Source organism: Pinus tabuliformis, chromosome 2_2 (genome assembly GCF_031772625.1).
Source record: "Pinus tabuliformis cultivar Carrire ecotype Pingquan chromosome 2_2, CPIR1, whole genome shotgun sequence".
Lineage (NCBI taxonomy): Eukaryota > Viridiplantae > Streptophyta > Pinopsida > Pinales > Pinaceae > Pinus > Pinus tabuliformis.
This window is the reverse complement of record NC_142300.1, coordinates 1,264,601,558-1,264,614,982: the sequence shown is the minus strand read 5'-3', so window position 1 is coordinate 1,264,614,982 and position 13,425 is coordinate 1,264,601,558. Positions and strand designations below refer to the sequence as shown.

Here is a 13,425-nt window from a genome sequence, read left to right as displayed (position 1 = left end):
TCAAATAGCTACCTATTGCAATCGGGGAAGCTACTTAAAATACTAGAAATTACCAACTAACAAAATAACTCGCAGATTTTTCTTAGCTGAAAATCTGACAATTTAACCTCCATATTCTGCCATTAATGACAACACAAATGCGAGTGTAGGAGGGCAGGAGTGGTCTCAGAAGAAAATAACCATACAAATTTTTTTTGTCCACTTCCTAAGTTAACGCCATGGCCAGAGTTAGACGACTTAGTTGAAGGCAAGCTGCTGCATGAAAATTCATAGTGATCATTGAAATTTATGTTCGTGATTTCGTCTCCTCCAAAGTACTTGACGTGAAGATCGACGACAATTTGCTGCAATTTCTTTGGTGCAATTATTCATTTGAGTATCACCACTGTCCATAAATGCCTCGCTGTAAGCCGTTTAAGATACGAAGGGATACTCATTTTTGAAGTACCACCAAACACTGAAACTCTCTGGAGTTATATCAGTCCGCCATAATGCTCCCTATGTGGTTGGCAACATATAAATATGGTTAGTTTCAGGACAATGCACATGGAAATCATGGGATATCACAGTAACGACAAGCCAAGAGGGAAGCTACTTGACTGGTCATGATGCAAATTAAGTGAAAATTTAAATTTATTGGTAATTAATTTAGTTATAGTTAACTATGGTAAACCATGTTTATTTTAGGGTTTATAATATTTATCTTAGGGTTAATATACCTTGGGTTTATAATATTAATCCATTAGGTTTAATATTATTCACTTGGGTTCATAATCCCTTGGGGTTTTAGTATTGATCCCTTGAGTTGATAATATCAATCATTTTGGTTTATTAATCTAAGTGTTCAACTGTGGTCGAGCATTATCCAACATCACATTGTGACAAAGAGAGTTTCAATATGAAATTCAACCATGGTCAACTATGTTTATTTAAAGGTTTATAATATTTATCTTAGGGTTTATTTACCTTGGATTTAATATTATTCCCTTGCGTTTATAATCTCTTGGGTTTTTAGTATGAAACCCTTAGGTTTATTATTCCCTTGGGTTTATAATATCAATCATGGTCAACCATTTTCAACCATGTTTTAAAAATCATTCGTGGCCAACCAAGGCCAATCTTGGTCAACCATGGTCCAACATCGCACTGTGAGAAAGATTGTCTCAATATGAAAATCAACCATGGTCAACCATGGTCCAATGTCGCATTGTGAGAAAGATTGTTTCGATATGAAAATCAATCATGGTAAACCATGGTCAAACATGGGTTTAATATTATTCCCTTGGGTCCATAATCCATTGGGATTTTAGTATTAATCCCTCGATTTATTATTCCCTTGGGTTTATAAATCAATCCACTGGGTTTATTAATGTGAAGGTTCATGTTCTTAATGTTTAATATTATTCCCTTGGGTTTATAATCTCTTGGGTTTTTAGTATTAGTCCCTTGTGTCTAGTATCCCTTAGATTTATTCTTATATATCTTCTTCTACTTAGAGAGGGATTTCCATAGTGTCTTGACCTCTCTTCCTTTTACTATGTGTCATTTATAGAATATTCCAAGATTTATTGGACTTAATTGTTGTTACCATCTTAAAAACAATGTTGAAAATGATAACAATGTGGTAATTTAAAACTTCTTGAATAAGAAACAATATTAATGCATCATCTTCTTATTTATTCAAGTTATTTCTTCTTATTTTAAATTATAATCTCATATATTACATGATTTGAGAACTCTTCAAAACTATAAAACACCATAAATATTCTATACATAATATACTTATTTTTTAATAACATTAAAAAAAAATATTTTTTTTACTATAGTGAAATATATATATATAAAATCCAGAAAAAATATAACTATAACTACATGAATATACTACTACAAACCATAACAACATCTCCCATACTGATTTTTCTTTAGCTTTTCAATCATCCCTTTGCTTCCTTTTAAATGTAATAGTTAACCCTAGCTTTAAAAATATCTACAAACCATAATTATATCTCTCTTACTGATTTTATGTTTAGCTTTTCAGTCATCCCTTACTGATTTATCTTAATCTTTTCAATCATCCCTTTTCTTTCTTTTAAATGTAATAATTAACCTTGACTATAAAAGTATTCACACAAATTTTCCTCTAAGTACTCATGTACTATGGAATCGAATTAATCGAAACTAGTCTATGTACCATGGAACCAAATTGATCCAAATAGCAAATAAAGTAATAGAATATTCCAACGCTACTCCAAATTTAGCCCAGCGGTTTAAGACTGGTGACCCTCTTTAATCAGCGACTAGGGCGGCTATAGTTTGGAAATTATGGCGGGTTCGATCTGTTGCGGGGGCGGTTTCACCTTGATACATCGATCTGCCGCTCTGTTGTTCATATGGCAACGATTTCTTTCTTTCCAGCTAACGATAGCTTTTTCTTGAGCATCGGCTAACGGTTAACGGTGGGGGTGGTACTCCAAACATTAACCCTAGAATAGAGGGTGTTTTCAGCAGTCACCGGATGACTAGTAAACAAATAATGGTAGGGGAAAAAACCTTTTATGTCATCAATGGTTTTGTTATTTTTAATGCGCATTAAGTATTGCACTTTACGGTGGGGGGTGGTACTCCAAACATTAACCCTAGAATAGAGGGTGTTTTCAGCAGTCAGCCGATGACTAGTAAACAAATAATGCTAGCGGGAAAAAACCTTATATGTCATCAATGGTTTTGTTATTTTTAATGCGCATTAAGTCACTTTAGAATGTCTGTGTTTTTTTGGTATAATTATATTAAAAATATTAATGTAATTGATATAGTTGAAGATTTTATAAATATAATTTAAAAAATTATTGTAATATGAAAAATATTTTATTAATGTACATATTTACCTAATTAATTATGTATTATGGGTTAATTTTAACTTACGTGAAAAAAATTTACACATTTATTTTGCTAAATAAAATTTGCTTATATATAAATAAATGTTATAAATAATAAAGAGTAATTTATCATGAAGGAACTTATTAGAATTGAAATAATCTCAAATCCCTAAGAAATTGGTGGGTGGAGAGCCACTTAAGAAGAATCTAATTTTTTAAATTTATTAAAAATCAATACAACATAAGAAACTCTTTAATACACTACCACGGTTGATAAAAGACTAAACATATGATGAGCATATTACTTTGAAATAAAAAGCTTTCCACAATATGAAATAACCCTAGAAATCATACAGTAAAGCTGCAGCTCTTAGAGAATAACATACCATAAAAGCTAATATACACTAAAGTCGCAGCTCTGACACAATAATATATAATAAGCCGACTCTCTGACACAATAGTATACAATAAAGCCACAGTTCACAATTAACCGCCCAGGCGATCTGGGATGGGTGACCTCTCGTGAAGTCCTAGTTATCGGGTGCAAGCCTTGGAAGTGATGATTGACACTATGTGATTCATTTCACTACTTTCAATCCCGATTCATTTCACTACTTACAATCCCACTTCTTCACCCCTGTGAGCATTAATATGCAATGAGTGTTAAGTGGATTATTCAAAAATCATGAGAAATTAGTCAATTACTACTACCTCTCATGGAAACGGTTATAGATTAATGACTTACTTAACCCAATTGAATCCGAAAATGATATCTAATATAAAATTAAATAAACCCTAGAATTTTGGTGCTAATAATAAACATGCTAATTTTAAGTAACACATACATAAATGAGTATTCAACTGTTCCTAAATTCAAACTCTAGAAATTGCCGACTAACAAAATAGCTGGCGAATTTGTTTTAGTTGAACACCTGACAATGTAACCTCCCTAATCTGCCATTAATGACAACTACAACAATACATAAATAATTAACAACTACTTTCATTTCAACTAACTGGATCCTCTGGCCAACATTTCTTGGCATTTCACATAAGAATCTTGGCGTTCCAGACGCATCTGCTTGTAAAATGTGGCTATAAATTCTTCTGCCTTCCTGTCTATTTCGGGATCCGTATAGCTGGAACACTGATCATCATCTTCATCGCAAGCAATGAAGTGGGGAATGCCATCATTACCCGATTCGGAATCCGAGTCATCTTTCAGATTCACGCAAATGCAAGAGGGCAGGAGTGCTCTCATAAGAAAATGACCATACAATTTTTTTCGTCCACTTCCTGAGTTAACGCCAATGGCCGGAGTTGGACGACTTAGTTGAAGGCGGGGTGCTGCACGAAAATTCATAGTGATCATTGAAATTAGCTCCGATGGAATTTATGTTCATGATTTCGTCTCTTCCAAAGTATTTGACGTGAAGATCGACTGCAATTTGCTTCAATCTCTTCATTGTAATTCTTCCCAAGTATTTGACGTGAAGATCGACTACAATTTGCTTCAATCTCTTCATTGCAATTCTACCCAAGTATTTCACGTGAAGATCGACTGCAATTTGCTTCAATCTCTTCATTGTAATTCTACCCAAGTATTTCACGTGAAGATCGACTGCAATTTGCTTCAATCTCTTCATTGCAACTCTTCCAAAGTATTTCTCGTGTAGATCGACTGCAATTTGCTTCAATCTCTTCATTGCAGTTCTTCCAAAGTAATTCACGTGAAGATCCACTGCAATTTGCTTCAATCTCTTCATTGCAATTCTTCTTCTGAGTATCACCACTGTCCACAAACGTTTTGCTGTAAGGCTTTTAAGATATGAAGGGATACTCATTTCTGTAGTACCACAAAAACTAAATATATCATTCCACCTTAATGTTCCCTATGTGATTGGCAGCATATAAATATGGTTAGTTTCAGGACGATGCGCGTGGAAACCGTGGGATATCACTGTAAGGACGAGCCAAGAGGGAAGCACGCAAACCGAGTGAAAGTCTATGAATCTTTCAACCTAAATTATAAAAATATTTCGTCTTTCACAGCCACTCTATGAGCGTTAATTAACTTATCGGGAAGGAACAGCGTTCTTAGTCAAGCTGTCTCTATCAATGAAAGTACTGTAATATTCCTTACCGGCTACGTGAGAAGACTGTTTGGTGCTTACAAGACCGTTTAATTAATAGATATTTTTGTTTTTAATTGATTTTTCTATTTAATTTTATTTAAAATTTGATAAAGTTTTATTAAAATTTTAAGTTGGATTGTATGAAATGTAGAATTTGAACCTCTTAACAATTTTATAGATAATTTATCTATATATTTAAAATAAAATTAAAAAATATATGTATTCCACCTAGAAACACTAGGTAACAGGGCGGCAGATGCATGCCACCACTTGTCAGATTGCGATGGGTAATTATTTGAATGATAAACGGATCTTTCGTTCGGAAACAAATAGAAACTTACAACACCGTTCAAATGCTTAAAACTTTGTTATCAAACTTTCCGTTAATTGCAACTAACCAAGAGTGTAAAGGATCAAAGTAGCGGAGCCTTTAAGACGAGGGCTCATCATGGCGTAATGAGATAACAGCCTTCGGAAGTACAGAAAAGTTCGAACATTGTTAAGTTATAATTAGAGCAGGAACTGCTATGTAGTATATAAATTGTAAGATTTTAATTGGTTTATAATTTGATAGATGATATACTATGCACAGCAGTGTTGAATGTTTGAGTAGGTAATTTATTATGCTTAGAATAAATAGTTATAGGTGTATTGCTGAAGTATTTCGTGATGTGAATGTTATTTGTTTTAAATTTTGTATTTAAAAATTTAGACATGTTAAGTTTTGGTGTGGCCCACACTAGATCAAGGGAATTTTGACAATTTAGACACCTCTAGTTCAAAATTTATTAAATCAAGAATTAAATCTACACTCAAAACTCACATCACAAAACAAACTAAAATATGTTGAGGAGATAGACCAAGAACTATGGCATTGAATGCTGAGTGGCAGCATGGATATTACTAAACCCAATTCCTTAGGACCAAGGGTATGTGAAACTTTGTTAAGTCACCGAATGTTTTGGCACTTTGGATGGGCAAGAGGAGTCTTGCGAATTGTCAAAGACCTTCGGGCTAACTCACATCACAAAACAAACTAAAATATGTTGAGGAGATAGACCAAGAACTATGGCATTGAATGCTGAGTGGCAGCATGGATATTACTAAACCCAATTCCTTAGGACCAAGGGTATGTGAAACTTTGTTAAGTCACCGAATGTTTTGGCACTTTGGATGGGCAAGAGGAGTCTTGCGAATTGTCAAAAACCTTCGGGCTATGGGCATGAGGACGCTTGAAAATTTCCCAAGACCTTATGCGCTAAAGAATGTTGAAACTTTCTTAAAGCTGTGATGCCTTCAGACCAAAATTCAAGTCAAAACATTCAAAGCCACCGAGGAAACCCCAGTGAATGATTTCCACAGTGTAGAGGCAAATGAGAAAGTATTTGAAAAGTTCTGCAGGTTTGGGGTTCGACGAAAGTGGAAATTTCAGTTAAAAATAATGGAGAAATGGTTATATGGTTGTAACATATCTCCTTAGTTTAGGATTAGTTCCTAGAGTTTAGGAGGTTGTTTACAACTACCTATTTTTCAGTGATGTATTTAATATTGTAATATTCATTTGATGTAATGTAGAGTGAACGAGAGAGACAGTCTCCTCTTTGTTTTGAGTGCAGTCTCCCAGGTGCCATACACACCTGTGAGCTGCAACTCCTTCATTTAATTCAAAGTGTGATTTTTATCTTGGTATCAGAGCTTAGGGTAGAGATAGCCTCATTTTTTTTAGGGATGTATCATTAGTTACATTTCTGTAGTGGTAGGAGTGCATGTAAATGTGTCTGTGTGATCAGGTGGAACTGCAGTAACACCTGGAGCGAAGGGTCTCAGATGACTGATCATCTTTGAGCCGAAGAAAGGGTTGAGCAATTGGCGCGGATTTTTTGAAGACAGTCGCGCCAATCCAGAACAAAACATAAAGGCGCGATTTTTTTTTTAAGAATAGAAACGCCCATTGGCACAGGTTTGGGGCTAATAAGCGCGCCAACAAAATTATAACTAAATTGCCGCGGATCCGTGGCTGTTAAGCGCGCCAATTTCCGTGGACATCGTGAATTTCTCTTTTCAGCAATTGGCGCAGATTTGTAGCTATTCAGAGCGCCATAGAGCCAGCCTTTTTCTCTCTGGAAATCTGCAATTTTTTTTTTTTGCAGATCGGAGTTGCCCGGTGGTGGCATGTGGAGATTTCTGCTTGGTGGCAGCAGATTTGATTTGCCCGGTAGTGGCGAATTGAGGTTCCTTGATCTGCTTGGATCAGACCTGCCCGGTGGTGGCGAATTGGGGTTCCGTGATCCGCTCGGAGGTAGCAGATCGAACCTGCTCGGTGGTGGCGGATCAGAGCTCTGTGATCTGCTCGGTGGAAGCAGATCGGTTTTTTGCCCGGTGCTGGCGCAGTGCAGCTCCTTGATCTGTTCGGTGGAAGCAGATCGCCTTTGCCCGGTGGTGGTGTGTTGGAGCTTGCTTGTTGATCTGTTCGGTGGTAGCAGATCGGTTTTGCCCGGTGGTGGCACAGTGAAGTCCCTGATCTATTCGGTGGCAGCAGATCGGACTTGCTCAGTGGTGGCACAGTGAAGTTCCTGATCTGTTCGGTGGAAGCAGATCGGACTTGCCCGGTGGTGGCCGATTGGAGTGTTTAGTTGGGCGAAAATGAACAACAGTATAGAATCATACCTCCACGAGTCTGGCAAACTCGATGGAACGAATTTCTCCAACTGGAAATTCAAAATGCAAACTTTGCTGGAGAGCGTAAATGCATGGGCGATCGTTGAGGGAAATGAGCTGAAATCTGGAACAGCGACCCAAGAACAAGACTGGGATAAAAGAGAAACGAAAGCAAAAGTTATACTGAAGATGTCTGTTAAAGACAATATTATCCCTCATATCAGAGATTCTAAGTCAGCCACTGATATATGGACAACGATCAAGAACCTGTACGAGACTCAGAATACAAATCGTGTTCTGGCACTCAAGGGAAAGTTGTTTGCATTGAAGATGGACGAGAATGAGTCCGTTGGTGGATTCATGGCCAGAGTCAAGGATCTGAAAGACAAACTGGGAGCTATTGGAGAAAAAGTGTCTGACTCAGATCTAGTTACACTCACATTGAACAGAATCACGGATGAATATCAGACATTCATCACAGGACTGTCAGCGAGGGAGAAAGCCCCTTCATTTGATGAGCTGACAACGATTCTGCTCCAGGAGGAGGAGCGAAGACAGAATTTGAAAACTCAGAGCAATGACCTAGCTCTGATGGCGAAGAGGCGACAATACAGAGGAAAGCAGCACCAGCACCAACATCAGCACCAGCAACTGCAGCAGCAGCAGCAGAAGGGGGCCAACTCTTTTCAAAAGAGACCATTCAGAGGTATGACTGATAATTATGTTAAGAGATGTTTTTATTGTGGGAAACCTGGTCATCAGATTAAGGAATGCTATAAGAGGCAGGCGGATGAAAGAAAAGGCAAACAGAGGAAACATCAGGGCTGTTTTGCTGGAGAAGAGGAGGACCACAACCATGATCTTCGACTATTCACAGTCGATTGTGCTCTTTCAGCATCAAAGGGAGATGAGGACGACATATGGTATGTCGACTCTGGCGCATCCTCACACATGACCGGTAAGAAAGACTGTTTTGAATTTCTTGAAGAATCTGCATGTGGATCAAAAATTTATCTAGGAGATGACAGTGGGTATGAGATCAAAGGATGTGGAGATATTCCTGTGAAGCTACCTAGTGGCGACATTAAACATCTTAAAAATGTATTAAATGTTCCAGGAATTAAGAAAAACTTGATCTCAGTCTCAATGATTACAGACCAGGACATGCAGGTGCAATTCTTTAAGAATGGTTGTGTCATTAAGGATAGCCAGATGGAAACAGTTGCAACAAGAGTGCGCGTGGCAAATTTGTACAGATTGGATGCAAAGAGTATGCCACGACAAGCAATGATTGCAGCTGGATCAACAGTCGAAAATCTCTGGCATCAGAGATTTGGACATCTCAATTTGCAAGACCTCATCTTACTTCAGAAGAAAGGTATGGTCGATGGACTCCCTGTTTTTCATAATATCAAGCTGGAATGTGATGGATGTGCATTAGGGAAAATGCATAGAGAAGAGTTCCCTTTGCATGTCAACAGAAAGGAAAGAGACATCCTAGAACTAGTGCATGCAGATATCTATGGACCTATGCAAACTAGGTCCCTAGGAGGTGCATATTATTTCCTGTTGTTTACAGATGACTGCACTAGGTTTTCATGGGTGTATTTTTTAAGTAAAAAGAGTCAAGCCTTTTGGTACTTTAAAGAGTTCAAATCTATGATAGAGAACCAAACAGGAAAGAGGATAAAGATTCTCCGCTCGGACCAAGGGGGAGAATACAGGTTAGGAGAGTTCATGAACTTCTGCAAGCAGCATGGGATTATGCAGCAATTCACAGTGCCACACACTCCACAGCAGAATGGAGTAGCAGAACACAAGAACAGAACTCTTGTGGAGTGTGCCAGAAGTATGCTTCAAGGTAAAGGTATATCAAATGGTATTTGGGCAGAAGCCATTAATACTGCTGTTTATTTAAAGAATAGGAGTCCTACTAAATGTCTAGGCTTCAAAACCCCCTTTGAAGCATTGTTTGGACTCAAACCAGCAGTTAGTCATCTAAGAATATTTGGATCTAAAGCTTATGCTCATATACCAAAAGCAGATAGAAAGAAGTTAGACCCCAAAGCCTTGAAATGTATATTTGTAGGATATGGCACAGAGTATAAGGCATACAAGTTATATAATCCTGTGACTCATAAAGTTTTTGCAAGCAAAGATGTTGTTTTTCATGAACAGACTGAAGATGGAAAGGAAGACTCTAGCAATGACAGCCACATTCCATTGCTGATAGAGATGAATAGTGACGAAGATGAAGAGCAGGAGCAGGAGCAGAAACAGGAAGAAGTAGCAGCAGATAGTGTAATAAGTGATGATGCAGGCCCAGAAAGTGCTGAAACAGATAGAGTTGAGGTAAGTCCTCTACCTAGAAGATCAGGTAGGAAGACTAGACTACCTGAAAGATTGAAAGGCTATGCTTTAATGTCCAAAATTTTAAACATTGTAGAACCTTCAAATTATGAAGAAGCAAGTAAATCAGATGAATGGAGGGCTGCAATGCATGAGGAAATTGAATCAATATATAGAAATCATACTTGGGATTTAGTTGAGTTTCCTGAAGGAAAAACCCCTATAGGTTGTAAGTGGTTGTATAAACCTAAGATAAATGCAAATGGGAGTGTAGAAAAATTCAAAGCTAGACTGGTAGCAAAGGGTTATTCACAGCAAGAAGGCATAGATTTCGATGACACCTTTGCCCCTGTAGCTAAACTAAATACAATTAGAATGCTAATCTCTTTAGCAACAAAACATAAATGGAAGCTACTCCAGCTAGATGTTAAGTCTGCATTTCTGAATGGAGAATTAAAGGAAGAAATTTATTTAGTACAGCCTCCTGGTTTTGTGAAAAATGGGCAGGATCATTTAGTGTGTAAATTGCATAAGGCACTTTATGGTTTGAAACAAGCACCCAGGTCATGGTATGAGAAAATTGATTCATTTTTTATACAGCATGGCTTTCATAGGAGCCTCAACGACCCAAAACTGTATACCAAGATAAATAAACAGAGGCAAATCATTTTGATTTCTTTGTATGTGGATGACATGATTATAACAAGAAATGCAAATAATTTGATCAAAGAAATCAAGCAGCAAATGTCACAGGTATTTGAAATGAAAGACCTTGGAGATCTTCATTATTGCCTAGGTTTGGAGGTGTGGAAAGATTCTGGTCAAACTTTTCTAACTCAAGGAAAGTATGCCAGAACCCTGTTGGAAAGATTCAGAATGGAACAGTGTAAAACAGCAGCAACACCATTGCAGCAGAACCTCAAGTTAAGCAGTGATGATGGCACAAAATAGGTGGATGCCACTTTGTATAGACAGCTAGTGGGAAGTTTGATATATCTCACGACAACTAGACCTGATCTGGCATATTCTGTTAGTGTGCTGAGCCAGTTTATGTCCAGACCACTTGAAAGTCACTGGATTGTAGCAAAATGTGTGTTGAGGTACCTTAGTGGTACTTGTAATTATGGTATTTTATACACTGACATTTCTGATGTTACTTTAGCAAGTTATTCAGATTCTGATTGGGCAGGTGACCTGGATGATCGTAGATCCATCATAGGTTATGCATTTAGTATTGGATCCGGGGTTATTTCGTGGAGTAGCAAAAAGCAAAGTACTGTAGCCTTATCATCATGTGAAGTTGAATACCAGGCGTTGTGTGTAGCAACATGCGAAGCCATTTGGTTGAAGAGATTACTTAGCGACGCATGCGAAAGTTAGAAAGAAGCAACCAGTATCAAAACTGATAACCAGAGCACAATAAAGCTTGCATACAATCCAGTTTTCCATAAAAATACTAAACATATTGACACTCAGTTTCATTTTGTTCGAGAAAAGATACAGTCAAAAGAAATATGTGTGGAGTATTGTAATACTTGTGATAATTTAGCTGATATTTTTACTAAGCCTCTAGGGCGAGTAAAGTTTGAATTATTTAGAGGGATGTTAGGAGTGCAGAATAACCCTTTCTCCATTAAGGGGGGGAGTTAAAAATAATGGAGAAATGGTTATATGGTTGTAACGTATCTCCTTAGTTTAGGATTAGTTCCTAGAGTTTAGGAGGTTGTTTACAACTACCTATTTTTCAGTGATGTATTTAATATTGTAATATTCATTTGATGTAATGTAGAGTGAATGAGAGAGACAGTCTCCTCTTTGTTTTGAGTGCAATCTCCCAGGTGCCGTACACACCTGTGAGCTGCAACTCCTTCATTTAATTCAAAGTGTGATTTTTATCTATTTCCCATGCCCTCGCAGGTCTTAAAATTTGCTTTCTTCATAGGGCCCGACAGAGATTTGAATTTCACGAATGCTCTGAAGCCTTTGCGCGAAAGCGAAGGTAGTAAAGTAGGTCAAAGTTTTCTTGTGAAAAGACGAAGTTGTAACAGTGGGATTTACTCCAAGTATTTGGATTTTTTCACAATGTGGGGTTTGTTGCTGGGATGAGGAGACAAATACATGCTTTCGTCATGCTATTAGTTGGTCACCCGAGCTAGCTAGCTAGGTTTTTCTCAAATAATTTTTTCATTACGAATTTCTTTTTAAAGTGTTCTTCCCGTGACATTTGATATTTATTTTTTCTGATTATTTATGCTACATCTTATGTGAAGTTTTGCTAATTTTTCAGTATGAATATAATTTTTTTTTGCTAATGTATATTTTGTATGATTTTTAAGAATGTTTTTAATTTTAGCTCGACTATAAAATAAAGTTTAACCAAGAAATACATATTTTATATAATTTCAAAAAAAATTCAAAATATTGATATTATGTACCATTATTATTTATATAATTTTAATGCTTTTATCAATTATGTTAAATTATTTATAAAAAATTGGCAAATAGCTTGGTTAAATCCATTAACTATTAACATATTTTGAAGACAAACAATATATTTCAACTTTCAACATAATGACTTGGAGTGAATGAGGACCTTATAAATAATAAAAGAATTTTGAATTCACATATAGATAGGAATTTGGGAGGATTCTAGCATTTCAAACAATAATGATTTATAGGTCACACATTTTGAAAAGAAATAAAAAATCTTGAGATAACTAAGAATAATGGAGCTCTCCCATAGATGCCCTAACAGTTAAAAGGCCCATACCCAGTGATATTGATATTAATGTATGAATGTACCAAACACATCATAGCTTTGGTAACCACACAATTGAGATTCCTCATCCAATCAAGAAATATATATGTTTTCTAGTCAAACTAATAACTAGATGGATTTTATAAAAACTTATATATATTGAACTAGTGTACTAACACTAAGGAAACGATGTAAAAACTCTCAAAATCAAAATGAAAATACATATTCCAACTATATAAATAGGATAAAAAAATTTATTTTTACTATTGGATAACTAAAAAAAATCTTTCAAATTAATTACTCCATCCTCATATGCCAATATTTTATATAGCACACCAATGCCCCATGGGTGTGGGCATGACGTTAGAGTACCTTGAACCTTTAAGCTTTAGGGTCAAGGATATAGGTTTAAGAGAAGATCTTAAACAATTACAAAAACAAATCAAGAAAAGTGATGGCACATTGATATATGAGCATGATAAAGAATGCAAGCAATCTCGCAAGAAAGGTGAACATCCCAAAGGAGTGAACATAGCTTCTCCTTGATAGAATTGCAACAAGAACTACCATGAAAGGTATACTAAACCTAATTATTCCAAGGTATTCTTTAACTATAAGAAGAATGGAGATGAGAAACATATTTTATAGT

General features: G+C 36.4%; 1 pseudogene; it reads right to left on the bottom strand.

Annotated features, from left to right (window-relative positions):
- Positions 1 to 3,888: 3,888 nt before the first annotated feature.
- Positions 3,889 to 4,720, bottom strand: LOC149198090 (uncharacterized; annotated as a pseudogene).
- Positions 4,721 to 13,425: the final 8,705 nt, after the last annotated feature.